This window comes from Cricetulus griseus, chromosome 3, assembly GCF_003668045.3.
Source record: "Cricetulus griseus strain 17A/GY chromosome 3, alternate assembly CriGri-PICRH-1.0, whole genome shotgun sequence".
In the NCBI taxonomy this organism is placed as follows: domain Eukaryota; kingdom Metazoa; phylum Chordata; class Mammalia; order Rodentia; family Cricetidae; genus Cricetulus; species Cricetulus griseus.
The window spans coordinates 7,407,687-7,435,199 of NC_048596.1; positions in this window are offsets into that span (position 1 = coordinate 7,407,687).

The window sequence follows — 27,513 nt, forward strand, 5'->3', positions numbered from 1 at the left end:
ACAGGTACCCTGGTCCCATCTTCATAGCCCCTGATGCAGTCTGTAAGAGCTGCATTTTAACAAGGACCCCCCCATGCTCATAGACATCCGTGTGCACCAGGGAAGTGGTTAAATAGCATGTGCTTTGGAACAGGACCCCAGCACCTAGGTAGTGGGACATGGTGATGCCAGCCTGTAGCCCCAGCACTACAGAAGGTAGAAGGAACCAGCATTTGAAGCCAGCCTAGGCAACATAGTGAAACACTGTCCTAAAAATGTAAACAAAATGAATTAAGATACCAAGCCCAGCAGTTCAGCCTAAGACATGGAACAAATCCTCAAAGCTTGTAGAGCCTGGACTTCTCTGGCTGTAAGATGATGGGGTGCATACTACACAGGCTTTCTTTCCGGGAGGTTTGAGTGAGGGAACACAGTAACCCTGGGCCACTTCTCCTTTAGGCTGTCTTCCTGGAACCAGATTTCATACAACACCAGCAGGACCCTACATTATCCAGCTGGACACACAGGCCACACCCTCTAAGTCTGCCCCTCTTCCTGGCTATGCTTTGGACCTGGGAAATCTTTAACCCGGCAACCTGGCCTAATCTTGGGAACATGAACTCAAGGAGAACCATTTTGGCAGAGACTTCTCATACAGGGAGGGAGTAGAGATTTGTACCGCCTCACACTGGTGCCACTGTGGCGGTGCTAATGTGCCCATGCACCCCCAACCTTAAAGCCAGACATACCAAAGCCTGTGGTAGCCCCTCACAGTGACATACATGGTGTTGGTGACATCCAAGGAAGCAGCTGCAGAAGGAGGCACTAGGATGGCCCTGAAGTTGTCACATAACTAGGTGATCCCCAGCCCGGACTGAGGAGCTCCCACCAGTGTCCGGGGCAGACTGGGAAATGCGGTGGAAGATGCAGATTGATCTCTGACACTCCCGAAACTGCCAATAAAGTTCAACTTGAACCAGAGGGCGGAGCTAGCAAAAGCTGACCAAAATTAGAGGTTTTGGAGGATCCCAGACATATTGAGAGACACAGGAAGTAGTAGGGTGGGGCTTAGAAAGTTTCTCAGCCTTTTTGGATCAAGGAAGGGGAGAGAGGAGGTCACTGATCACATCTCCACTTCTCTGATCATTCAGGTTCTTATCCCGGAGTTTTTATTGATAAGAATTAGATAAATATTTCAGGGTCAGACCATGCCCACCTCTCCACCTAGCCCTGGAAACAGGGAACACGGTGAGTTCCACAGAGACTTTCTCCTCCTCTGTTTCTCTTCCAGAGAGTGACAACTCAGGTTAGTGAGACCATTCTGTGTGTCACCTTAGCCCCTGTGGTGACAGAATCCTACAGAAAGTGGCTGCCACATCTGGGCAACAGGCTCTTCCAGGGACAAGCACAGATCATCGCAGGAGCTGGCAAGACTGAGTCCACTTCCTTCTCTTCTGGTGCTCTGACCATAACCAGAAGAGAGAATCAACTATGCCAGTAGGTCTCCTCTTCCCTGGGGACTCCCCACACTGTAGGGAGGATGGCAGGGTGCCTCCCTGTATCATGGAGGAGAAGTGGACAGCTAAGAATTATCATCTCGGGCATCGCTCACTTCTCATCTTGTAAGTTCTGGAGGTAGATGAACGTAATGTCACACCTTGGCTCTGTTAGGAACACCTAATGCAAACAATCCACTTCTCCGAGCCTCAACTTCCTCCTCTAAAATATGGGGAAACATGTGCTTCAAGAATCTCGAACTTTGAAAGGCAGAATCCGTGAAAACCCATTAACATAGAGCCCGGTAACGCAAACAGTTAGGGTTCAATAAGCATTCCCTTTTGGCCCTTACCTTGCAGAATCAGGAACACAGCTTGTGCCTCCGCCACCTCAGGAAGATGCTTGAGAAGGTTGCAATCCTTATTTGTCTTCAGATCCATCTTTCGACTGGGGCTCAACTGGGAGACACAGCCAAGATCCATCAGACTGCTGAAGAATGAGTAAGATGACTTAAAAGTGAACGGAAAGAATCAAGGAGAAATTCACAAGCCCATAACACCCTGATCGAGGCAGTGACCAGTCAACCATGAAACCAGGTGAGACACTGACAGCAATCCTGCACCCAGGCTTCAATTATATATATATGCAATGTGAACTTTAAAACAGTACATCTGTCTGTCTATCTGTCTGTCTGTCTGTCTGTCTAGTGTCGTAAGGTGAGCTCTCCATCACTGCCCCCTCTAGCTCACACAATGTAGCAGACAGCAAGGAGTAGGATCACTCTCACGCCCTTGGGTCTGGCTCCCCGAACTCACACCAGCAGGGCCAGCTCTACTGTTTTGCCCAGGCCAGGTGCAGGGCCCGCTCTGACACTCCAATGCCCCCAAGACTGGCTCTCCTGCATGTCACAGGTTGCAAGGAGGGTCAGGGGGAGGGCATATTTCCCTTACCCTTGCTACCCCAAGGCATATGAGGGAGGGGGCAGGGCAGCTTTCCTGCTCTCATGCCCACGGGCTGGCTTACCTGTGCCCCCACTAACAGGGTAAGTTCCAGTGTGCTGCCCTGCCCTGTGAGGTGCAGGGCCCCTTCTCCTGTGTGCTTTAGCTGGTGAGGGGTGGGACCAGCTCTCCCACTCTCATGGCCTCAGGGCCAGCTTTGTCACTGGCCACAGGTGGTGAGAGGCCAGGGGATCTGGAGCTTTTCATCGGGGGAGGTCAGGGTCTGTCCTCCTGCTCTCATGCACCCCCACACCAGCTCACCTGTGCCCACCCCAACAGAGTCAGCTCTGTTGCTGCCCAGATGAGGGGCAGGAGCTGCTCTCCCAAGTGCTTCAGCCAGTGAGGGGCAGGATCAGCTCCCCCACTCTCGTGACCCCAGGACCAGCTTTCCCTGCCTGCGGTAGGTGGTGAGGGCAGGGTAAGGGGGGTTTCTCTCCCGCACCCATGCCAGTTATAACAAACTGTGTGGCTAGTCCTCCCACTCTGAGGAATCTTCAGGGCTGGCTCATTTGCACCCCTGCCAGCAGGAAAAGCTTACTGTGCTGCCCTGGGGAGGTGCAGAGCCCACTCTCCAGAGTGCTGTAGTTAGTGAGGGGCAGGGTTATTTTTCTCCCTAGTGCTGCAGACAGTGAGGGGTGGGCCAACTCTGTGCAGCTCTAGCCTCACTGTTTTCAGTGGTATCAGGAGCCACAGTCATCAACACAGACCCAAGCATGGCCCCTGACAGCAGCCCAGGCCTGGATGACACTATGGCCCCAGGTAGCAGTGCAGGCTACTCAGATCTGCACGGCCCCAATAGAGTCCCAACCCTTGGACACTAACCTGGCCCTAAATGGAGGTCCAGGCCAATGATGTTCATGTGGCCCTTAGTGGCACTACAGGCCACGGACATCAACACAGACCCTAGTAGCATAACCCAGATATAGATAGTCCTTGGTAGCCGCCCAGGCTGGGATGTCACCATGGCCCCTGATGGAAGTCACTTAGATCAGCAAGGGCCCAAGCACAGCATGGCCCTCGAATCCCCACATTGCCCCAGTGTGGGCCCAGACCCTGGGCATCTGCTCAGCCTTCAGTGGTAATGAGGGCCAAGGACATCAATTTGGAGGATGGACAACACGGTGGCTGTGGGTGGCAGCACAGGTCACCCAGGTCTGTATGGTCCTGGAAGCAGCTGGTCTCTAAGACCAATGTGGCCTCGGGTGTTGCCCAGGACTACAGGCCTCCCTCCGCATGGCCCTTCCAATGTGACCTCTCATGTGGCAGCCCTGAAAGCTAACAAGATGGTGGTAGGGTCAAAAAGAAACTTGAAGCATAGATGCTATTAAATGACATTATTACAAGAACTATCAAACTACATTCAAACCATACAGATCAGATGAATAAATGATACATTAATGAAAATCGAATGCACAGTTTCTTGGAGAGTGTGATAGACCCTTTGGGAATATATGCTTTGAGAGGGACATAGTAAGAAACCTAGTCTTTGCTGAGGACCTTGTGTGTGCCTGGTGTTGAGAGGCCCTGGTGGGCCTTCCCTTTGGCACCAAAGTGATCCAGGCAGTCTCCCACTGCCCTCATTCAACACAGGGCTACCCTGCAGGGACGCTAAGCCAGGAAAAAATGTTCCCAGAAAATAGATGGGTCAAGTAGGACCACAGCCAGGAAATGAGAGGAAACATAAAATATTTTAAGGAATCTGGGGAATGAGTGAGTTTTTCACAGCAAATTAATTTAGAAAGCCACACATCCATTCTCCTTCAAGCTTACTGTAGAAAAAATATCCACATTAGCCCTGGCAGAGAGCAGCAGAGTGGTACTCAGTGATGCCCGTGCCATCCACAATTCCTCTCTTCTTGCAGATTTGGAGCAAGACTGAGCAAAGCGAGAAGAACGTCAGCACTGAAGGGCTTAGGAGGCAAGGGAAGGCCTTCCACATGCACGGGAGTCAGAGCAAGGACTCTAGGAGGTGTAAGGGAGGAACTGATGTTACAGAAGGCTGGGCAGAGGACTATGTGTTGTGGGTTTGCAAGCACAATAGAACAACTATTGACAGGAATCTATCCAGAAGAGAGGATTTTGAATATTCCCAATCAAAAGAGGTGTCTGCAGTTACAAGTATGCTAATTAACTTGATTTGATCATTACAAACTATATATATAATTATTACACATTACATATAAATACCACATTTTATAAATATATTATATAATAAATATGATATATTATATAACAAATAATATATGATATAGATTAATATTAATAAATATTAATTACTATGTCCATTAAAATGTTTTTGAGAAGGCTAGAGAAATGCCTTAGAGGTTAAGAGTCACTGCTGCTCCTTCAGAGGACCTGAGCTGTGTTCTAACAGTACACATCTGGTGGCTCACAACCACCTATAACTCCAGAGCCAGGGATACAATATGCTCTTCTGGCCTCTCCACACATCACACTTATACACACACACACACACACACACACACACGACCTTCACTTATACACCCTTACACATACTTACACATACACACACCATTTGATTTGGGGTTCTTTTATTTGGGTAGGTTGTTTGGGGTTTTTATTGTTGTTTTCTTTCTTTTGGGGGGGTGGTTGGTTGGTTGGTTGCATTTGGGTTTCGAGACAGAGTTTCTCTGTGTAGCTTTAAAGCCTATCCTTGAACTAGCTCTGAAGACTAGGCTGGCCTCGAACTCACAGAGATCTGCCTGCCTCTGCCTCTACCTCCCAAGCACTGTGATTAAAGATGTGTGCTACCACTGCCCGGCCATTTTTAAACATAGAAATTGTTAATAAAAAGGAGAAGAATTTCACCCAGTTTAAAAAAAAGTATTGCTCCCATGTACCCTGGAGGAAGACCTAACCTAAACATGACCCTGCTGGATGGTACCAGTGAGCCCACATCCCTGACTCACTCTGCTGAGCTGTCCTCAGCACTTCAAGGCAGTCATTCACAGGTCCAGGCACCTGATAGGGACCCAGGTACAGTGTCTAGTATCTTCCAGGAGGCTATTTCTCATTAGCAAGGAGTGGGGTGAATGACCAGACTGCAGGGCTCCAAATCCTCCTGCACTGATGAGTCCTACCATATAGCCCTACCTATATCTCTTCTGCACAGAACATCCCTCCAGGCAGTCCCAGTCATAAGCCCAGGCTGTCCCCCTCCTCCAGTGATTTGACATGTATGTATGTATGCATGCATGCATGCATGCATGTATGTATGTATGTATGTATGTATGTATGTATTAAGGTTTGGTATGGGGGAACCTGAATGAAGATGGAGTGGGCAAGGAAGAAAAGAGCTCAGATAGAAAGAAAGAAGAGGAAGGAGGGGAGGGGAGACCTTTCTGGGTTGTCCTACTACCAACTCCATGATATTGGTCATTTTGTGCCACATTTTACAGACAAGAGAACTAAAGCCTATAAGGAAATGACAGTCAAGGTTGCTCCGTTAATTGGTGCAGGACTCACAGTTTAAGCCACCACCCTTAGGCTCTACATCCTGTACATTTTCTGAAGGATCAAATCTGTATTCCTTTATGGAATTGTTAGGAGTCAACAAAATGCCCACAAAGGCAAAAAATAATCAAATCCTACAGAGTACTTCCAAACACCCTGCTGCCCACTGTTGAAGGGGTTAAACTCGCAGATGTCTCTCTCAACGATGACCCATTTGTCAAGAAATTACATTCAGGGAGAAGGAGAAAGCGAAGACAAGGCCCGAGTCATCCCACAAGGTCTCAAGGATAATTCCTGCAACCTCCTTGAAACTGTCCCAAGTATGTCCAAAAATAAAACCTCAGCCAACTGAAAGTGTGCTAATGTAACTGCTACTCATTCAACCAATCATCTTTAAGATGACCGGAGCCCTCATACCCCTCTTGGGGTCATAGCCATTTTGTAGAGGTGAACAACCCTACATATGCTGGTAAACAAGTGATCTCTGCTCTTATATACTGTTTGAGTCTGGGGTCTTCCTCCAGCATTTTGTCAGACCCTGCACTGCCCTTGTAACAGGTACAAGCAAATTCAAAGTATTTAATGTGCCAATGTCACAGCAAAAATGCCAAATAGGAGCTGTCCTGGGATGCTTGCAAACTACTCAGAAACTTTAGTACATGTAGATTCCAAACATTCCCAAAAGATTTGCTTTCCTCCCCTAATCAGAAACCCCAAGGGAATGCTGAAAGTGGCCTAGTACACTGTGACTCCCAGGACCTGGGCAACCCAAGCAGATTCCTTAGGACTAATTAAAGTCTGGCCTGGAAAGATGGCTCACAGTTGAAAGCATTTGCTGTTCTTCCAAAGGATGCCAGTTCAGTTCCCAGCGAACCCTGAGGGGCTCACAACCACAAGAAACTCCAGTTTCAGAGGCTCCAATCCCCTCTTCTGGCTTCTGAAGACACCCACATACACACGTCATAGGTCATATAGACACACATATAAACATGTAAATAATATAAGGAAAAGTAAATCTTAAAAATTCTGAAACACAAACTGCTGCCTTCATTCACCTGATTAGATGTGAGTGTATGGAAAGAGATAAAATATAAATATCCATATATAATTAAGATCTATAATCTGTATATTATTCTACCACTTTGTAAAATATGTGTATACTAGATCTGCATCTGTAGACATATGCCTAATCTGTGTGGGTAAATGTAAGTAGGGTAGCAAGTTTCGGCTGGGCAGTCTGTGTGCTGTTGACCCTGTAAACACGACATTAGTCTGTGTTTGGTCTGTGTCTACACTCTTGTGCCTGGAAATTTCTTCCCAGAAGAACTACAAAATGGGACAGGAGAAGGGTGGATGATACCATTACCAAGAAGACTGGATGACCAGGAGAAGCTTTTATGCTCTCCTTTGCCCTCTGGGTACCTAGAAGCCATGTTGGTATGTACATCAAGGCAAGGCACTTGGGAGGCCTAACACTGACTGTGATTAGACCAGATTAAAAAAAAAAAAAAAAAAAAAAAAAAAAAAAAAAAAAAAAAAAAAAAAAAACCTAAAAGTTAAATCTCTGGACATGTCTAAGAGGGAGTTTGTAGACTTCATGACAGGCTTGGTTCTGGACTAAACAAAAAGGAAGAAGTGAGCTGAGCTCCGCATTCAGTTTACTTGCTTCCCGACTGTACTTACAATGTGACCAGCTGCCTCCACTCCTGCCGCCCCCCACTCCTGCTCCCACTGCCCCCACCCCCACTCCTGCAGCGGCCCGGCTCCTGCTGCCATGAGAGCCAGCCTGTATTTCTCTGAACTACAAGGGAAGAGAATGCCCCTCCCCACCAGAGTCCTTTCTTGTCAGGGTGTGACCAGGGCAATGAAAAAGTAACTGGTCAGGATTGCCCAGTCTCCTGAGGAGCCACCTCTGAGCCCTGACCACCATGACCACCCAGACCCCACTGTGGGCAAAGACAGACCACCAACAGTGCCACTACCTCCTCATCCGCTCAGCCAGGGAGCTCACAATCTGGTCTTTTAATTTACAGAGTGTTGGGTTTTGTTTTTTGTTTTTTATTGTGATTGGAAAACATTTTATTTGTGATGCTCCAGGGCCTCCTAGAGACAAACACTCTGCTCATCTATAAATACCATCTTCCCGGAGCAAGACCCCTGTCCTGTGATCTGGGAATGAACTAGAGAGAAAGCATTAAGATGCATGAACCACAGAGGTTTCCCTGACCATCGACAAGTTCAGGAATTTTCTTCACAGAATACTCACGGTTCATGCCAATGTGTTGCCTGAGTTGACCATGTTGTAATAACCCTTTACTCTCCTTTCTGAAGCAGATGCCAAGCACATAAAGGAAGCATCTCCTCAAGAGTTGCCTCCCTCATCTCCCTACAGCCCTCCATGTCTACTACATCTGCACCCCTGGGAGACCAACACGAGATTGTTGCAGTAGAGAAGTCAATGAAAGGAGGACAGTGTGTGAGGCATGTGTCTATCATGTCACATGGCCCACGTAAAGGAAAATCTGAAAGGGACAAAGGTGGACTTGAGATGAATTAAGAACTGATGAGAAGCTGGCAATCTGAGGAGAGCTAGGTTTCACAGGATGATGTGAAGGCCTTTGCTGTACTCTACTGCCAACAACCAAAAGAGGTGCAGAGAGCAGATGGCTGGAGGCCTTATAAGGCCTTTGCGTTCAGTGATGAAGGACTGGATTCATGGGGCCCCTGAATAAAGTTTTACATCAACTGCTGGCCTTGGTGACACTGTTGTATAATGATGCCTGTGAACCGAGACCACAGGGAGCACAAAGCAAGGCCCTAGGGCAGCAGTTTAGTCTCCTTCCTGGGGCCTCCTGCCCAACCACTGACTTTCTTAGATGTGACTGTTTTCCTGTCCTACTGAGAAGAACAAGCAAGGCCTGTTCCTGTTAGTTTGTGTTATTGAAACAGCATTTTCAAGTCATGCCAAGCTTTGAATTATTCAGCATTATGAAGTGACAGTTCTGACCCAAGTTACTCCATTTTGAGGACAAGTGCCAAGAAAGAAGGAGTCTCCATCCTGCTTGTAGAAGTCAATAGCCAGCACCTACCAGCACAGCGAGAGACAATGGACGTTTCATTGTGCCAATGAACAACCACACCTGAGAGTATATCGGCCACCTCAGAAACACATGAGCTTCACAATCACACAGATGGAATGCCCCCCTTCCTGGGGCTGAAAAGGAAGGAGCACCCAAAATGGAGAAGTAGCTGGCACTGTGTCCCACCCCCCACTCACTTGTTATGATCCCCATCTGGAAAAAGTGTCACGGTGGACATTGACTCCATTCTCAGGCTCTACACAGCTCACAGAAGTGTCCCTGTCTCTGTCACACAGCCCACTTCAAGCAGGCAGGCAAAATGCCTGCCACCTAGGTGTGCATTTGACAGCCTTGTGTCCAACTCATCTCTCTGTCTGTGGCTCATAAAACATACCTAGTTCCCTGCCAAGACTTACTTTGCCCCCCTCTCTCCCTCCTTCCCTCTCTCCCTCCCTTCCTCCCCCTCTCTCTCCTCTCTCCAGCCTCTACAACCCTTTTCAGGCATCTGTAACCTACAGACGTCTAAGTTACTATGTAATCTGAGAGTTAATGTCAGCAGTTAAGATTGGAGGAAAAGAATCTGTTCTTGTCAATGTCATGACTAACAAGTGAACTCAGCAGTGTGTAGTAAATTAAAGCTAACCAAATCAATGTAGATGGTGAATTTATTGTTTATTCTTCATTGTAGGAAGACACACATGTGTCCATGTTTCTAATATAGTCTGCTCATAATATCTATGTGAATGGACCTGATACAACTCTCCTGAATTCTGTAAACCTTTGCCTAACTTGAAACTGTGTGTGTGTGAATTACTATGAACTAAGCTGTGTGTCCCTCCCCAGATAAGTATGCAGAATCCCTATACTTGGAGACAAAGCAGGTCAGGGAGGTTAAGTGATAAGGATGGATTGCAAATCCAAGGTGACCGTGAGCACAGGAAGAGGTGTCCATGCCAGGAGGAGGAGCCTGGAGCAAGCCAGCCCTGCTGACCCTTGCCATTGGACTCCCACCCCCAGAACAAGGAGAGGACCCGATCTGTTCCCTAAGGTGCCATCAAATGCCTGTGGTATTTTATTGTGTCATCCATTGCAAGCGAGTACAGAGAATGAGATCGCAGGAGAACCGGCCTGGAAGGAAAAGGAAGGGGAGTGAAGTGGAGAGATCGAGAGGCAAGAAGAGCTGTGGGGAGCTGCAGCTATGGTAATGTGACTTTAACCCGCCACACACACCCTTTACACACACACACACACACACTCACACACACACACACACCCTTTACACACACACACACACACACACACACACTTTACACCCCCAGCACACACACACACTTTACACACACACACACACACACCCTTTACACACACACACACTCACACACACACACACTCACACACACACACTTTACACCCCCAGCACACACACACACTTTACACACACACACACACACACCCTTTACACACACACACACACACACACACACACACACACACACACACACACACACACCACACACACACACCCTTTACACACACACACACACACACACACACACACACACACACACACACACACACACACACACACACACACACACACACACACAGCACACACACACACTTTGCACCCTCCACACACACACACACACACACACACACACACTTTACACCCTCAGCACACACACACACTTTGCACCCTCAGCACACACACACACACACACACACACACACACACACACACACACTTTGCACCCTCAGCCAGCAGAATCTATGTGAGGAGTCTTCATCCTGGGCAGGGACTCCTCTCAAACCAGAAGCTTCTTAGCAGCTCTGATCTGATGCAACTCTCTCAGCTAATGTGTGCTTCCAGCTGAGCCAGATAAGGAGAGAGCTTCCAAAGGGCCCCCCACAAGCCACACCAGGCTGGCCTTCCTCGTGGGAGCCCCAAGCAGTAGAAGCCAACATGAAAGTGAGACTTGCAATTTTCCAGAATCACGGGGTATGAGTAACTGGCCATTAGGGCCCACAGGAAAGACGAGGATGGCTCCTTGAGGGAGGAAAAGACAAAACAAGGGAGCCTCTTTCAAAGAGCCAGGAACAGGAGAGGTTCCTGTAAGGTGAAGAAATAGAGGGAACATTTCCAGGTTTCCTGGCTCCCTGAGATACCCGCATGTAACAGGAGCTCATTACTCATGTATAACAGTACTTGTATGTATGTGTTTCCAGTGCTCAAACACACATTTCATCATATTCTGCTGCCTTCCAAAGTCTCAAGAATTCCCAGCCCTTCTCAAGGTAATGCCACATCATGGTGGCAGGGGAGGAAATGCCCTGGGAGGTGAATACCATCTAAGTTTCAATTTGTCAACCCAGGGTGACAGTAGGCTCATTCAGATTTAGCAAAAGCCAGACAGCTTTTAGCTAGATTGCAAAGTAAGGGTGGAGGAGGCCTGGGAGACAGCTCGGTCATTAAGTACTTGCTTCACAAGCATGGGAACGTGTCTGAATCTGCAGCACCCACACAAATGCCAGGCAGGCCTGGTGGCCCCTGCAAGCCCTGGGGAGACAAACAGAGCACAATGGCTAGCTAGACTATCCAAACTGTTGCGTGAGAAGCTGTGTCTCAATTTAAAAAAAAAAAAAATAAGTGGAGAGTGAAAGGGTGATCCTCGATAACAACTCTTAGCCTCTATATGCATACACACACACATACATGTATACACACCACGCAAATGCTTTTTCACACATACATTCATACACACACACACACACACACACACACACACACACCATAAACTCTGTGTGTTATAGCCATCTTTCTAGAATGGAGCGCACATATTATGTTTGCCATATTCTCCAAGTGATATAATTTTAAAAAAGAGGTTTAAGCAATTGACACATAAGCAACTAAACTGGTGAATAAAACCCACAGAAGACTTTTCATAGTGTAGATTAACTACATACAAGAATGAGTCGATTGTGACATCATAATGCGATAACATGTTTTCACCATATTTACCTCCACAATCACTTCCTCTGTCCCGCCCTCTCCTCTGGTTCCTTTCTTCCTTCATAGTCCCCTTTAACTCTGCTGTCTCTTTTCTATAGTTCTCCACACGGGAGAAAACTTTCAAAACTTGTCACCCTGAGTCTGGTTCCTAGAGTTCCAAATTCCCCCAATGAAGGGTTGTAAACTGAAAGATGAAATAAACCCTTTTCTCCCCAAATTGCTTTTGGCCGCAGCATTTATCACAGCAATGGAAAAGCAAACTAATACACCATCCATTTATATTACAGTCCAGAAGATGTAAAACCCAAAGGACAGAAAACAGATCAATGGTTTAGGGGGCAGAGCTTGTGGAGAAGGGATCGGCTTCAAAGGGACACAGTGGACCTTTCAAGAGTAATGAATGTTTTCAATATATCTATCGTTGTGGTAACCATACAACTGTGGGCATTTAGCAAATTCCTCAACTTACAAATGTTTTTAAAAAGCTAGCTTTATATAAATTATACCACAGCAAGCATGGTGTTTCAAAATGTGATAGAGTTAATATAAATAAAATAAAATGTGATAGACTAAATACAAATCTCATTAGTTAACAGCACAGAAGCAAATCCAGGAAGGCTCCCTCCTTCTCAGGCCTCTCTGGACCCCAATGATAACCTTTTGGCCAGCAGTTCCATTGGGGCCCCCATCGTTAAACTGGAATATGTTTTCTGCTGACAGAGACCTCTCTGCTCTGCACTTAGGGAGATCAGATGCAGGTTTCTTCAAATGATGCTTAGCAATCTCCTAAGAAATGTGATAACTGTAAATAAATCACAGTCGTGTAGACCAAACTGCTCCTCAAAACAGACTGACATTCACAAGGGAGTAGTAGGAAGATGAAGAGAAACCTGCTTGGTAACCGAACTGAGCAATGATAGGCCAGAAGATCAACAGCTCTCCCACAGACCCCTCCCATCTAGGCTGAGAGGACTCTGGATGATGGAGAAGCTTGATGCTAAGGATGACCACAGTGATGCTGATGATAAGGATGACCATAGTGATGCTAAGGATGACCATAGTGATGCTGATAAGGATGACCATAGTGATGCTGATAAGGATGACCATAGTGATGCTGATGATAAGGATGACCATAGTGATGCTGATGATAAGGATGACCATAGTGATGCTGATGATAAGGATGACCATAGTGATGCTGATAAGGATGACTATAGTGATGCTGATGATAAGGATGACCATAGTGATGCTGAGGATGACCATAGTGATGCTGATGATAAGGATGACCATAGTGAAGCTGATGCTGAGGATGACCATGGTGATGCTGATAAGGATGACCATAGTGATGCTGATAAGGATGACTATAGTGATGCTGATAACAACAACAGTGTCAGCACTGCCAACAGCAATAGCATGTAGACTAGAGCTAGAATAAATATTTTCTTCTGGTCCAATACACCCCAATAGGTACTGTAATGACCCCACTTTTCAGAGGAAGGAAATGAGGCACCAGGATGCTAGGAACCTTGCTCAAGTCTACACAATGTACATGGCAGAGCTGGGCTCTGAACCCATGGACCTCCAATCCCAGGGAAAGCACTGCTAGCATTCTTGTGACATGATATGGGGATGAAAAGTGAACATGTTTTTTCCCCAAGCTAAGTATCTTTTCCAAGTTCTAGAGTGTGTAGAATATGGGAGTTATGTTTTTCATTTGCTTGTTTTTATTGTTGTTGTTTTGACTGTGGTCCATTGCTCTGCCACTCCTGAAACACAACTGGCCTCACTCGCATGAAGAGACCACAGCTTCTCACTAGTTTCTCATACAACCAAAGTTTCCCAGGCCCCAGGTCTTAAAAAGTGAGGGCTTTGGGCTTCATGTGAGCATTTATAGAAAGCAAGAACATAGCAGGGAGTCTGAGACTGGGACAAGGAGACAAAGTAGCCAGGTGGTGATTACAGACAGAGAACAGATTACAGATGGAGAACATCTGGTCATCAGAAAATCTTAACTTCACCCCTACACAGTAAGCTCTATACACCAACAGCTGCAGTCACAACACATGGAGATTTATGAGGAAAGAAACCTCCTCATAGGAGACCAGGAGCCAAGCAAATGCCCAGAATAGAAACCAGGAAGAAAGGTGGATTTGCTGGGTCTGTAATAAAATCAACTATAGGCTTCCCCATACAATATTTTTTCCAACACACATTCCAAGAAGGAAGCTACAATTCCTGGCTAGTCACAGTCCTGACAGGAAACAGTGAGCAAGTACGGTGTGCATGAGTTGCTAAGGCAGCGTTCTCTTCATGAATTTGATGCACTTTCACTTGTAATATATCTAATGTACACTGAGTCCATCAGGATACGACCCACAGTAAGTTCAGAGACACCTGCACTGGGATTTTTTTCATCTCAGGCAGAATGCCCAAAATTGTTCACCCAGATAAGGAACACTTCTTCTAATGACAGAGCCATCTCAATCATTAATATGCCCAAGCTTTCTAAAGGGCCGGTGTCTAGACTCTGTTTCTTGAGTTGTATATGTATTATTCACTAGTTAGTGTATCTTTATGAGAAACCTTACAACATCACTTGAAAATGTAGAGTGCTCTGCAGTTGCTAAGCTATTTTAGTGTGTTCTGGTTGTATATTCCCTAGACCCGTATCATCAGTCCTGGCTGGCAAACTCTCAGTAGAAATGGCACAGCCAGCGCCATGCGTTTGGGTACAAGATGTTCCAAACTTTTCTCTGCTAGGAAACCTGAAGGACTTGAGTTGGCTATCCTACCTGCCAAGAGTCTCAGAAAGAGGAGATGGACTGAGGCCCCCCCCCGCCCCAGACTGCAACAAGCATGCTATGTGAGTCCTTAAAGCTGTGGGAAAGTGGAATTCTTTCTTGCTACAGCAGAGCAAAGGCCTTACAAGAGATACAATTGTAGCCACACATCTGGTGAGCTAACCTATGCCAAATTCAAGTATTCCCAGATCCCTGGTAAGCTTCTGTATCTCCAGTCTGAAGTGCCCTAGCATGTAATTATCAGAATATACTTCCTCCACCATTGTCCCTGCCCAGGAACACACACACACACACACACACACACACACACACACACACACCCTACTCAAGGATGTCTGCCCAGCAAGGACTTGACAATCTACTACCTTCCCTGCTGCGTTGCAAAAAAGCCATTTCGCAGAACAGGAGACGGCTGTATATCTGACTTGGATGGCTGGACCAGACAAAACAAGACCCTGAGTAGAATGGAGTGAATCCTGGTCTTAGGACACAGAAGGAAATAAAGATCTAGTGGCCTGAACAAAGTGGTAACGGGGGAAATCAGCAAGCATGAGCCCATCTGGCTGTCCATCTGAAGCCCCAGCTGTGTTTGCCAAAATGCTGGTTTCCAGACCCCATCCCAGATTCCCCTAATCCAGATCAGATTCTCTAGGTGTGAAAGGGGAACACAACCTTTACAAGTCCCCAAGCTATTCAGAGAGCCGGCCAGGTCAGACAGCCATAGAGGTGAACCATGAAGCCCTTCCTAGTTTTGGCATCAGGGATCATCACCACAGATAGGACAGGTACAGGGCTGCGTTCACATGAACCTGCTTGAGGGGTGATCCAACAAGAGGCTCTGACCATGTAGATACCAAACTCTCTAGAGACTGAGTGACCTTAGGCACTGTAGGTGCAACTAACTTCCTGGCTATCAGGGTGCTGTGCCAAAAACAAACCTAGGCTACATAGGCTATACACCCTCGATTCCTTCAGTTAGCCATGTCCTGAGCATGCATGTGACATTCACTGGGAGGCACTTGCAGCAGGGTCTCCTGGGTAGCGTTAATGGCCTACTATTGCTCTGGAATGTGAGGTGTGGATTGAAAGCCCAGTCCCACAGCTTACAAGAACAATTTCCTCGAAATTTTGATTCTCTCCTCTTTGAATGTGAACTTTGTAAGTGATGTCTGACAAGGCATTGCAAGCATCCATGGCAGTGGTACATGAGGCTAAGGCTTCCAGGTACTGCAGGCAGAGGCAGCATCCATGCCAAGCAATTGGCCTGGCACACAAGAAGTCACCCAACATGCCAAAGGCCCTCGGGAACAGCTAGGGCCAAGACCTGAGCCCATTTGGCTGGTGGCAGTGGCAATGATAACAACAAAGCAATGCAGAGGCAGCAACAGTGGAGAGCTGGTCTACCCATCAGTCCTTGGAGCCCATCCCTGAGGCAGCTGCATAAACGTGAACAGTCCATCCTGGGTGCCAGAAAAAGGACTGCTGGTGTCCAGGCAACAAACTGTGTTAGTAAATTACTGAAAAATAAAAAGGTACATATGGACATGGCGATATCCAAGATATCCAAGAACTATCAGAACTCTTTGGAGCTCAGACTCTCCAACTTTAAAAACTGATCAACATGGCAAAGCAAATACTCACTGGCTGGACCAGAATCAACTTTAAATACTGCCGCATTCAACAGCAAAGAACACCATTTCTATAGAAAGCTTTGGATGCATGAATTATTAGTAAGAAAAAATATTTTTATTTTATTTCTAATATGCAAAGCATTAGAGATTGTGGTATTTTCAAAGAAGCTGTGTTTTGGTGACTTTCCTCTTCCTCCCAACTCCAACTCCCTGTCCTCACTGTGTTTTCCTCCTTTCACGCCGTATGTGTCCTTTTGCCACCAACCCAATCCTTCCTGGTCACCTCCCTTTACCATCTCTTGGTTTCTGTTCTCAATCTTTAGGTTTTAATTACACTTACACACACACACACACACACACACACACACACACACACACACTATTTTGCAGGCTATAATCCATATATGAGGGAGAATGTGCGATTTTGGCTCTGGGTTTGGATCACCCAGCTTAATATTATAACTTGCTATTGTATCTACTTTTCTTCAAATTTCTTGATTTCATTTCTCTTGCAGCTGAATGAACTTACACTGTATATATGTACCACCGGTTCATCATCCATTCATGCATTGGTGGGCATCCAGGCCGGCTCTATTTCCTTGCTGTACTATAACAGTACAGAAACAAACGTGAATGCGCAAGTGTGTCTGTATTAAAATGTGGAGCCCTCCGGATATATGCCCAGGAGTTGTATCACTGCAGCTGCTTAATTTTTTTTTTTTTTTGAGAAACCTCCATACTGCTTTCCACATGGCTGTCCTAGTCTGCTCTCCCACCAGCAGTGGGTAGGATTTCCTCTTCCCCACATCCTCAGCAGCATTTGCTATCAGATTTCTTGAGAATAGTGTTGGGATACTGATGTCTTTAAAAAACAAAAAAAAAAAAAAAAAAACACTGTTTTCTTTTGAGCAATGTCCATTTGCTTCATTAGCCCCATCTTGCTGGTTTGTTTGTCTGTTTGTATCCATTGTTGCAGCTGTTTGTGAATTCTGGACATCAGGCTCCTATCTGAAATACAACTGGCAAAGACTTCCTCCCATTCCCTGGGCTGTCTGTTAGCCCAGCTGATAGCTTCCTCTGCTGGAATTTTATGTAGTTCCACCTGTTAATTACTGGGGCTAGTCCTGGGCTACTGGAGTCCTGTTCAGAAAGTTCTTGCCAAAGCCTATATTTTTTTTTAACAGAGCCTATATGTTAAAGAGCATTCTTTCAATTCCTCTTTAACAGCTACCATGTTTCAGATTTTAAATTCAGATAGCTGATCCAGGTCAAGTTGATTTTTATGCAAGGTGAAAGATCTGGATCTAATTTCACTCCCGTATGTGGATAACCAGTTTGACAAGCACCGATTTTTGAATATGCTGTCTTTTTCCACCACATGTTTTTGGTACCTTTGTCAAAAATTAGGTGGCCATAGCTTTGTCCATTTATTTCTGCATTTGTCTATTCTGCTCTGTGTGTCTATCCATTTTTACTCCAGTCCCTGGCTGTCTTTGTCACTCTAGTAAATTTGGGATCAGATAGTGTGATGCCTCCAGCAGTGTTCCTTCTCCTTGGGGATTGCTTTGCCTCCTTGTGCTGTTCTGAGATGCCATATGAAAGCTTAGATTGCTTTTTCCAGTTATGTGTGAACTGATACTGGAATTTTGATGGGAACTGCATTGAATCTGCAGATTACTTCCAGTGACCTCTGAAGTTCCCATATTAATTCTGAGAACCCAGGCCCATAGGAGGTCTTCCCATTGCCTATTGTCTTCTTTGACTTCCTTTTTCAATGTCTTGGAGTCTTTGTTGTAGGTGTCTTTGAATGCTTCAGTTAGACTTATTCCTAGGTATTTAACTTATTTACATTTTAGCTATTTATGAATTGTTTTTCCATATGTCTTTTGATAAAATATTCTTGTTGGTATATATGGAGGCTACTGACTTTTGCATATTGGTTTTGTGTCTTGTAACTCTATGGAAAGTATTTACCACAGTAAGAGTTTCCTGGCATATATAGCCTTTTAAGTGTAGACTCAGGGCATCTGTAACTGGGGATAGCTTGAGTCCTTTGTTTTCCAATTTGTGTTATGTATGAGTGTCTATTACCTTATTGTTCTGGCAAAGACTTCAAGCACTATACTGAGAAAGCAAGGTGGGTAGCACCCTTGTCTCCTTTTAGGGGAAATACTGTCAGTCTGTCTCTGTTTAGTGTCAGTCTGTCTCTGTTTAGTGAACTGTTGCCTGTGGCATATATTATTCTGAGATGTGTGGTATCTATTTCTAATGTCATCCATGACTTTGGGTTTCTCCTTTTGAACCACAGCCATCATCTTCTCAAGCAGAGCTGTATGTCAAGCTCTCCCCAATGATTCATGAGGCCAGTGTCTTTAAATAAAAACAGGACGACAAGTAGAGAGAGCACTGGGCTCTTTGAATTTGGGCCAGTATTTCCAAATGCAAAATAGACCACAGCTCCAGCCCCCTGCCTTTATAGATAAACAAGAAGATGACCTTTTATGTCAGAAAGAAGCAGAGAAAATTCCATTCCTTGTGGAATGTTGAGTTTGAAACAAAGTTTTTCTGTGTTTCTCCTCAAAAACAGCAAGCCACAAAATGTCCCCAGTAGGTACAAGTGACAGGCCAGTAGATACAACTTGCCCCTAGGGCCAACCCAGATGTTCAAACAACTGGTCTTGGGTCCTTTCCAAACCAAACGTTCAGAGCACGTGCTTAGACACTGTCCCACTCAGGAGTAGAAATCCCCCTCTCCTGTCACACTGTCCACTCTTGGGAGGTCACACTCTCCCCAGCCATTAGGTTTCAAGAAGCCAGCTTATCTTCACTCTCCTCTCAGCCATCTCTGAATGAACTGAGGTTCTGTCTCTGAGTTCTTTCCGGGGGAGTGGGGGGGCAGTTTGGAGGGTTGGGGGCATCTATTTCCAAAAATGGAGAAAACTACAGAACTGACCAGGTTCTACAAAGATTTTGGTCCCCTTTCTGTCCTGTCACTAGCCCCAAACTTTCTTAAAGGGGAAAAAAATCATGTTCCCAGACCCCACAAGCCTCGGGATAAAAATGAGGGTGGCTGTAAAAGTCATGTTCCCACCCTCACAAACAAATGTGTTGCCCGCACCCTTAGCAGTTCAGGGTTGGACTCAGATAATTATTCTCTCTACAGGGCAACTTTAGAAAAACAATTTTTCAGGGTGACTTTAAAATAGAACTTCAGTTGCAAACTTGTGGTTTACACGCAACCTTCCAAGAAGAGGTCAGGCACATGCAAAGTAGCCTGCTCTTACGGCTTTTAATCTCCCCCAAGACATTTAGTTCAACAAGAGATACTCAGAAAAACAAACACTTAAAAATCTTGGTTGGGTTCTATTTAATTTGCTTTTAAAATAACTCTAATATAAAATTGCTTCATCAGAACTGAAAACACAGGAGACTTCTGTCAAATTGTCCTATTGGAAAGAATAGAGAGGCAGTCAGGGAAAGACAAACACACACACACACACGCACACACACACACACACACACACACACACACACAGAGAGAGAGAGAGAGAGAGAGAGAGAGAGAGAGAGAGAGAGAGAGAGAGAGAGAGAAAGTGCTTTTGACTCAGAACTTGAAGGTGTGAGATGAATATGTGATAGTTAATCACAATTGTCAACTTAATAGGACCTGGGACCAACTAAGAGTAATTCCTCTGGTAGGGCCTATGAGGGTATTTCTAGAAAGGTTCAACTGAGGGGAGAAGAGCGTCCCAAGAGTGGGTGACACTAGGGGATGGTGGCCCAGATACAAAGAGCCCCCACCAAAAGCAGGGTTGCTGCTGCTCCTGCCTCTTGCTGCTGAGCATCTCTCCTTGTTGCAGTGCTGTTGTTGCTGCCTCTGTCCTTCACTGACATCAGACCCTGGCTTCTGTAGCCTCCCAATATGAACTAAAGACCATCGACTTTCCAGGAACCTTCTAGCCCTTCGATATCAAATTAAGACTGCGGAGACATCTAACAACCTGAACTGAGCGGCCACTGGATTCTCAGCTTCACCTCCATGCAGTCATTTGAACTAGCTCCATCCTATTGTATAAGCCAATCTACTAAATCCTCTTCTGCAACACACACACCCCATCCGTTCTGCTCCTGTAGAGAACCTATGCAATACAATATGGTAGGAAGTGGGTTAAATGACTGTCTTGTTTTTATTCACACTGGAGTCTTTATTCTTGGCAGCCATCTCATACATCACAAGCCCACTGGACCAAAGACGAAGCAAGGCTGATGCTGCTGCCGGGACCAACACATCGCACATCAGCCGTGATTCTGCAGGGGTGGCAGGTACACAGCCCATCTGTAAACCTGACAGTGGACTCCAGATTGCTATCTGGTGCAACAGTGACCATGTACCCTGAGTATCTAACCCAGAATAGCTACAGAATTACTTACAGGAGCTATTACAGAAGGAGCAGGGATATTTCTAAAGAGCTCGCCAGCTGGGTGAAGATACTCTACACACAGAGAGACAAACTAACTCCAAATGTGAATAGGAAGAGTAAAATATAAACAGGCCAGAGAAGAGCCACATGGCTGGGAAGGGGCTTGAGGAGGTACCTGAGGACGAGGAAGCCAGTGACTTATTCATCTGCCAGTGGGTGAGTGACTGAAAGCTAAGAGGCGCGTGGCACTGAGAGATTGAGCTGAGAAAGGAAGACAGCATTTTATAGCCACCAAACAAATGGCTCTGCTGGTCACCGCCAGTAAGCGAAGACTTACCTGCAGACACACACAACAAACTCATGATCAACTGTTTACCTTGTAAAATGCTGGAAAACATACACTGTATAGAAAACCCTGTCTAAAGCAGCATCCCTGGCAGTTCACTGGTGATAAGGTAAAAAAGCAGAGCCTCCCCAACCATTCATGTGCAGGGCCTGCCATATACATGGAGTGCCGGAAGCACCAGGGACCCTGCCCCCCCACAAGTGATGGCTGGAGATTTCTGCATTGGCTTTTCCAAGGGATGCATCTTTATTCCAGCCACACAATTTCTTTATTTCCCAATAATACAGTCACCCCTAGTGTCTACAGGGAATGAGTTCTGGAACTCACATATACTAAAACCCATGAATACCCAAGTGCCTTACATAAAATATCCAGTGTTTGCATATAACCAATGCACATCTCTTGCATATTTAAACTACCTCTGTGTTGTTATAATAACAGATGCAATGTAAATGTTATACAAATAATCATCTTATCAAATTGTTAGAGAAAATAACAAGAAAGCGTCTGTGCATGTTCAGTATGGATGTAAAGTTTTCTGTCTGCAGCTGGTTTGGTGCACAGACACAAGAACTCTGAGTTGTTTTCTGTTACCATTTCTCCCTCATTTTTTGCTCTAATAACCACAAAACTATTTTCAATAAACAGTTGTGGCATGCAAAGTTGTTGTGTGATGCACTAGCTGGCTATCTGTATGGGCTTCCCTGCCTATTGCTGCCGTAAAATATCCTGACAAATGAAGCTCAGAGGAGAGCAGGTTTCTGAGCTCACAATTGCACACTCCGATCCACCATGGGACAGTGAAGGTGGCAGCCAGTCACACCACACCCACACTCAAGGGTAGGGTAAGGGGGTGATCAAGTCCCTACTTTTCGGCTCTCTTTCTCCAAAACTAGGAAACTGTGCTATCCACTTTCAGACTGGGTCTTTGCACCAGTTAATGTAGTCAAAACAGTCCCCCAGGGTCATTCCACAAGTCACCTGATCTAGATAACCCCTCACTGAGACTCCCCTCTTCAGTGATGCCTAAAGTCTAGATCTAGATTCTAAAAATATCAAGCTGACAATTAAAAACAACTATCACAGCTCCCAAACAATCTGTTCCCCACCAAAAAAAAAAAAAAAAAAACATTAACTATGAACTGTGTTTCTAGCAACATCTTTGGATACCTGGATGTACTCACTGTGCCTAAGAGGACACATGAAAAATTCCTCATGTGAAAAATTTCACATATGCACACAAAACTGGAATAATCCATGTTCTTCATTGCTGACTAGCTCATTTGGTTAACATGACCCAGATAGCATGAGGAAATGGGCCATCCTGTGATGGGGGATGTCCTTCTGTGTATGTTTATCTTATTGGTTGTTGAATAAAGCACTGTTCAGTCATTGAGGCATAATGATAGGAGAGACTAGGAGTCAAGAAGGATTCTGGGAAATGTAGTAAAGAGAAGTCTTGTGATGCAGGCAGGAAGTGACATAGCAGGCAGACTCAGAATATAAGCAGGGACAAAGAGAAAATCGCTCTCTTCCTCTTCCTCCTGCTCTCTGCTCTGGAGCCACCATGTGATCCCAGCAAGAAGGACGCATTCTGCAGGCGTCCTCCATAAGATAAGTCTTATGATTATGGTTGATAATTAATACTGAGCTAGCAGATAAGGAATCCTAGTCATTGGCCAACAGCATTGAACCTAATATAAGTCTGTGTGTGTTATTTGGGGCCCTAACGCAGCGGGTGGAACTCAGGTGGCTTGGCAGAAAGACTTATCATTACAGTCCTGCCTTTATTTAGAAAAAACATTGGTTTGTTGTTTTAAGAGAGAGCCACTTGAATAAAAGACATGGATTGGGTGTAAAATCAATGATTGGTCATCTCACTTTATAGCATAGGTTTTACAATGGTGACAAGGTAGGATTCAAACAACCTTGTCTCAAACAACCTTCCTACCTTGGCCTCCAAAGTAGCTGGGACTATAAATTCAGCTGACCACTCCCAACCAGTCTTAGAGTCAGAAAATCAGCCTTTTCCGATAAATTTCATCTACTTAACTTCCAACTGCCATATATCTATCACATGTCATCTATATCATATGTAGTATGTATGTGTCTATGTATCTCCATCGTCAGCACTAACTCCAGCCAGTTCACCAGGAATGAAAAGAAGGTGAAAAAGCAGAGCCCCCTGATGTTTTCACTCTTGTTCAGGGGCCACCATACAAATGGAGTGCCACAAACACCAGTGACTCCTGTGGGTGATGGACATGTATTATATATATATATATATATATATATATATATATATATATATCAAATCATCTGGACAATATGTAAACATTTGGATTCTCTACAGATGTAAAAAACCATATGGTTTTAGGATGAGGGGAACCTAAGGGTTTCTCCTGAGCTGATGTTCATTTAGTAAAAGGACCTCCATGGAGCCACTTAACGTTACAAGCTTCTTGTGTGCCTTTAAATGGAATTTGATTATACAAATTAAATCCATATAGATGTGCTCACATTTCCAGGAATATGTCCACTGTATATAATGAGATGAACTTATTATTTGGCTTATCTTGCAAGGGCTATAATGTAAACTGGTAAAACACAAGGTGAAAGTCCTGTGGCCGTCTTCAGCATTAGGAGGCTTCACGTGGTTGTTGCTATCAAGGCTACCTCTGCCCCAGGGCTTTCGCACTTGCTCTGCCCTCTGCCAACACCAATTACTGTCTCGTTTTCACTAAGTGCATGGCTGAGTCTCAGCTTCATCCAGACCTCAGTTCAAATGGATCTTCTCAGAGAAGGTCGGGGTTCAGTCCAACTCACACAGTTCTCCCACATTCTGCTAATGCTAAGATTTTTCTCTTCATGGTGCTCATCACTGTCTAGCCTATTGGCTTGATTAGTGGCGTGTGTGTGTGTGTGTGTGTGTGTGCGCATGCGTGCATGCGTGCATGAGTACATGCTTGTGTCTGTGGGTACATGTATGCAGATGCAGCTCTCTATGTGAGCCTACGAGACCAGAGCTTAGTGTCAGGGATTCTCCTCTTTTTTTATTTTTATTTATGCTTTGGCAATTTCATACATGAATACAATTTATTTAGATTACATTCATTTTTTTAGACAAGTTCTCTCACTGACTCTTGGAGGTTGCCAATTCAGCTAGACTGGGTAACCACTGAGCCCCCAGGATGCCTCCTGTCTCTGTTCTCCAGCCCTGAGATTATAGGAACACACCACCATACCCATGTAAAAATCCAGGTGGATGATGGGAATTGAACTTGGTCTTCATGCTTACACAGCAAACACATTACCAGCTTAGTGGTTTAGTAATAAATAAAACCCCTCTTTATTTACTTATTACTAAATGCTCTGAATGAATTGTAAACTTTGCAAAGGCACAGATATTGTTTTGTGTTCCTCTGTTCTCCAGACACATTTCTGGCTCCTAGAAGGGGCATCTGGAGCATAAAGGTCAATAAATATTGAATGAAAGAACAAGCAAGTCAGTGATCTCTTAGTCATGCCTCAAGTAGATTCTGGAAAACCTTCAGAACTCTGAGCCGCTGTGTGCCCATGGCAATCTCAAGCAATGCTGCATCTGATCTGCAGAACCCTCTCTTCCACGCGTCCCTCCCCATTTGCCCTGGCCAAAGAGACCTTTCTGCAATCTCCTCTTCTTCTGTTGTTTTATTTCTCAAATTAAACGATTGACCATATTCCCTCCTGGTTTCCTCAGTTCTTCAATAAAATACCTGCCTCATGTCAGACAGTGTGCACAAGCAAACAGGAAAAGACTAGCAAGCACGCTGGAGCTGGGGGAAGAGTGTGTGGCCAAGGAGAGAATGGGACCAGAGCAGGGGCTGGGCTTTGAGAGTGAATCAGGAGAGCCGGCTGGGGTTGAGGGAACAGGCATCCTTGGAGGAGAGAATGAAGGACACAGGGCTGTTGAGTAGAAAGGACAGAACAGCACAGGAAGGGACACAGCAACAAAGTGGAGTCTGACTTTCTTGTAGACTAGACACAAGTAAGACCATGTGACCACGCACGTCTACGCACTGCTACAGACATGTACTTATCCTGTAGTGGGGAACAGCAGGCAGAAGAATGCCATTCACATGTGAAGGATGTCTGGGACGTGTGACATTCTAAACCCCTCATGTGGGTCACAGGCCACCATCTTCCATTTGGAAGAGGAAGAAAACAAGAAGCAGACACTTGACCCAACAAGTTCAGTCACCACACAAGTGAGATATGATCCATTCTAGGATCCAGAATGCTGTAGTGTGTTCAGTGCCTTTCTTTGCTGTGTGGAATTTCTAGCCTTCATACACATACCCCAATGCTAGGGGCCAAACCCATTACTTTCTACACGTTCCCACTGAGCCACACTCCGGCTCATAGGCTTGAGCAGGAAACTGAGCAGTGACTCTTTCTTCCAGCATCCTCTTCCATACTGAATTCTCTATCTCCTCAGATAGTCATCCCCTCCAAAAACAAAAACAAAAAAACCTCAAAACCATACTCTCTCTCCTCATGAAGATGTGCTGCCCACCTCAGAGGGGTCATTTTAATCTACGAGAACCACCATCTTCATCATGCTAGCATAACTTTGTCAATTAGACAAATCATAGTTCATCAAGCAGGTGTCTGAGCCAGTGAAACAAAGGACAAGTATCTCCCAAGGGAACTAGAGTATGGGAGGACCAAAGTATAGAGACCAGAGGGGACTAATGTAGACAAGAAGGAGGGTGGAGCTGGGCTTCAGGTATAAAGCAGAATAACTCTGAAGGATAGAAAGCAGCACTGGGCCCCATCCACCATACCTTAGCCCAGCCTGTCTCTCCAGCTGCACAGCTCTGATCTCACACTCTCTAAGCTTGGCCTCATCACCCAGTTCCCAGGTCCATGAAGGCCAAATGAAGAAATGTCCATAAAGAGTTCAGCCAGACCCAGCTTACATGGGGCCTTTTCAAGAAAAGAAAAGAACAAAAAGAGAAAGGAAGAAATGTAAATGGAGTTCTCAATTGGTCTATATAATAAAAAGCTGGAGTCGGATACAGAGGAAAATGCTGAGAGATCAGAGAGAAGGAGCAAACCACCACCACACCTTACCTCCTTAGCATCTCAGCAGACCAAAGAGCAATTTCCTGTTTCTTCCTGCTTATATCCTGTTTCCGCCCAGCTACCTCACTTCCTGTCTGTCTGTTCAGACCTCCAGACCTCTTTGGTTAGCTAGTGATAAGCTCCAGTCTCTGACCTTCAGACAGGCCTTATTTGTACAAGCAAGATGTCACCACAAAGAAAGGAGAAAAGGGAATGAAAACGTGAGTGATAAAGACCAACTTTTTAACTTGACTAACATGAAGGGTCCATGACTACATGACAGGACTTGGGGTCCAGGACTGTCACACACAGTGTGTTAGCTACACAGTGCACAAGGTGCAGCAAGGGTGTGTCCTGTAGCGTTGACCTTCACAACCCAAAGGAGCCCTGGCAGGTCCTCCCTTCTTGTTTACCACACTGCCTGGCTGTGCCTGCATGAGGAGTTTGTCCACCATTAGGTAGACTGAAGACACATTGCTTTTTACTTTAACACTTTTCTGACTTGAAGTGGATTTTATTAGTAAGATTACTAGCCTGGCCATTCTGTTGAGACTAGAGCAAAGTAGTCTTTTCTGAAGGTCTGGCACCCAACTATGTATAACCGAAGCCCAGGTTAACCTGTGCTTGTCCCCATGGGCATGACACAGCCCAAACGGGCCCCCAGCTGGTAGCAGACTGGAGAGGAAGGCTGAATCACTGACTAGACAGGTTCTGTATAGGGCTCATAACTGCCCATGCAGCTGGTCTAAGAACTGCCAGATAAAGATAAGCCTCCCGAGGTCAGTCACAGCTACAAGTCACTTCTACAGCTATGAACATGACGCTAAATTTGTTTTGTTTACCAGACTATGATCAAGGAGAGTTGAGGGAAAGTTCCAGAACCCCCTGTAGCACTCCTCAGGCTGGGACACATCCATCCCATCATTCAGTACCTCACTATATAGAGGAAAACCACCCTGGAACCTACTAAAGAGCACTAGTACTCGTAAGGCATGGGGGGGTGCATCTTGGTTACAGCTGAAGGCAGTCACTGAGCCAAGACTGGGCATTCTCTGCCCTACAGTGAACAAAAACGAAGCGAGAAAGAAGCATTACACTGAACAGAGCAGAGTCTCCAGCTCAGCAAGGCTGACCTCCAACACCTGTGCCTTCCTCATCTGTATCCAGAGGTAG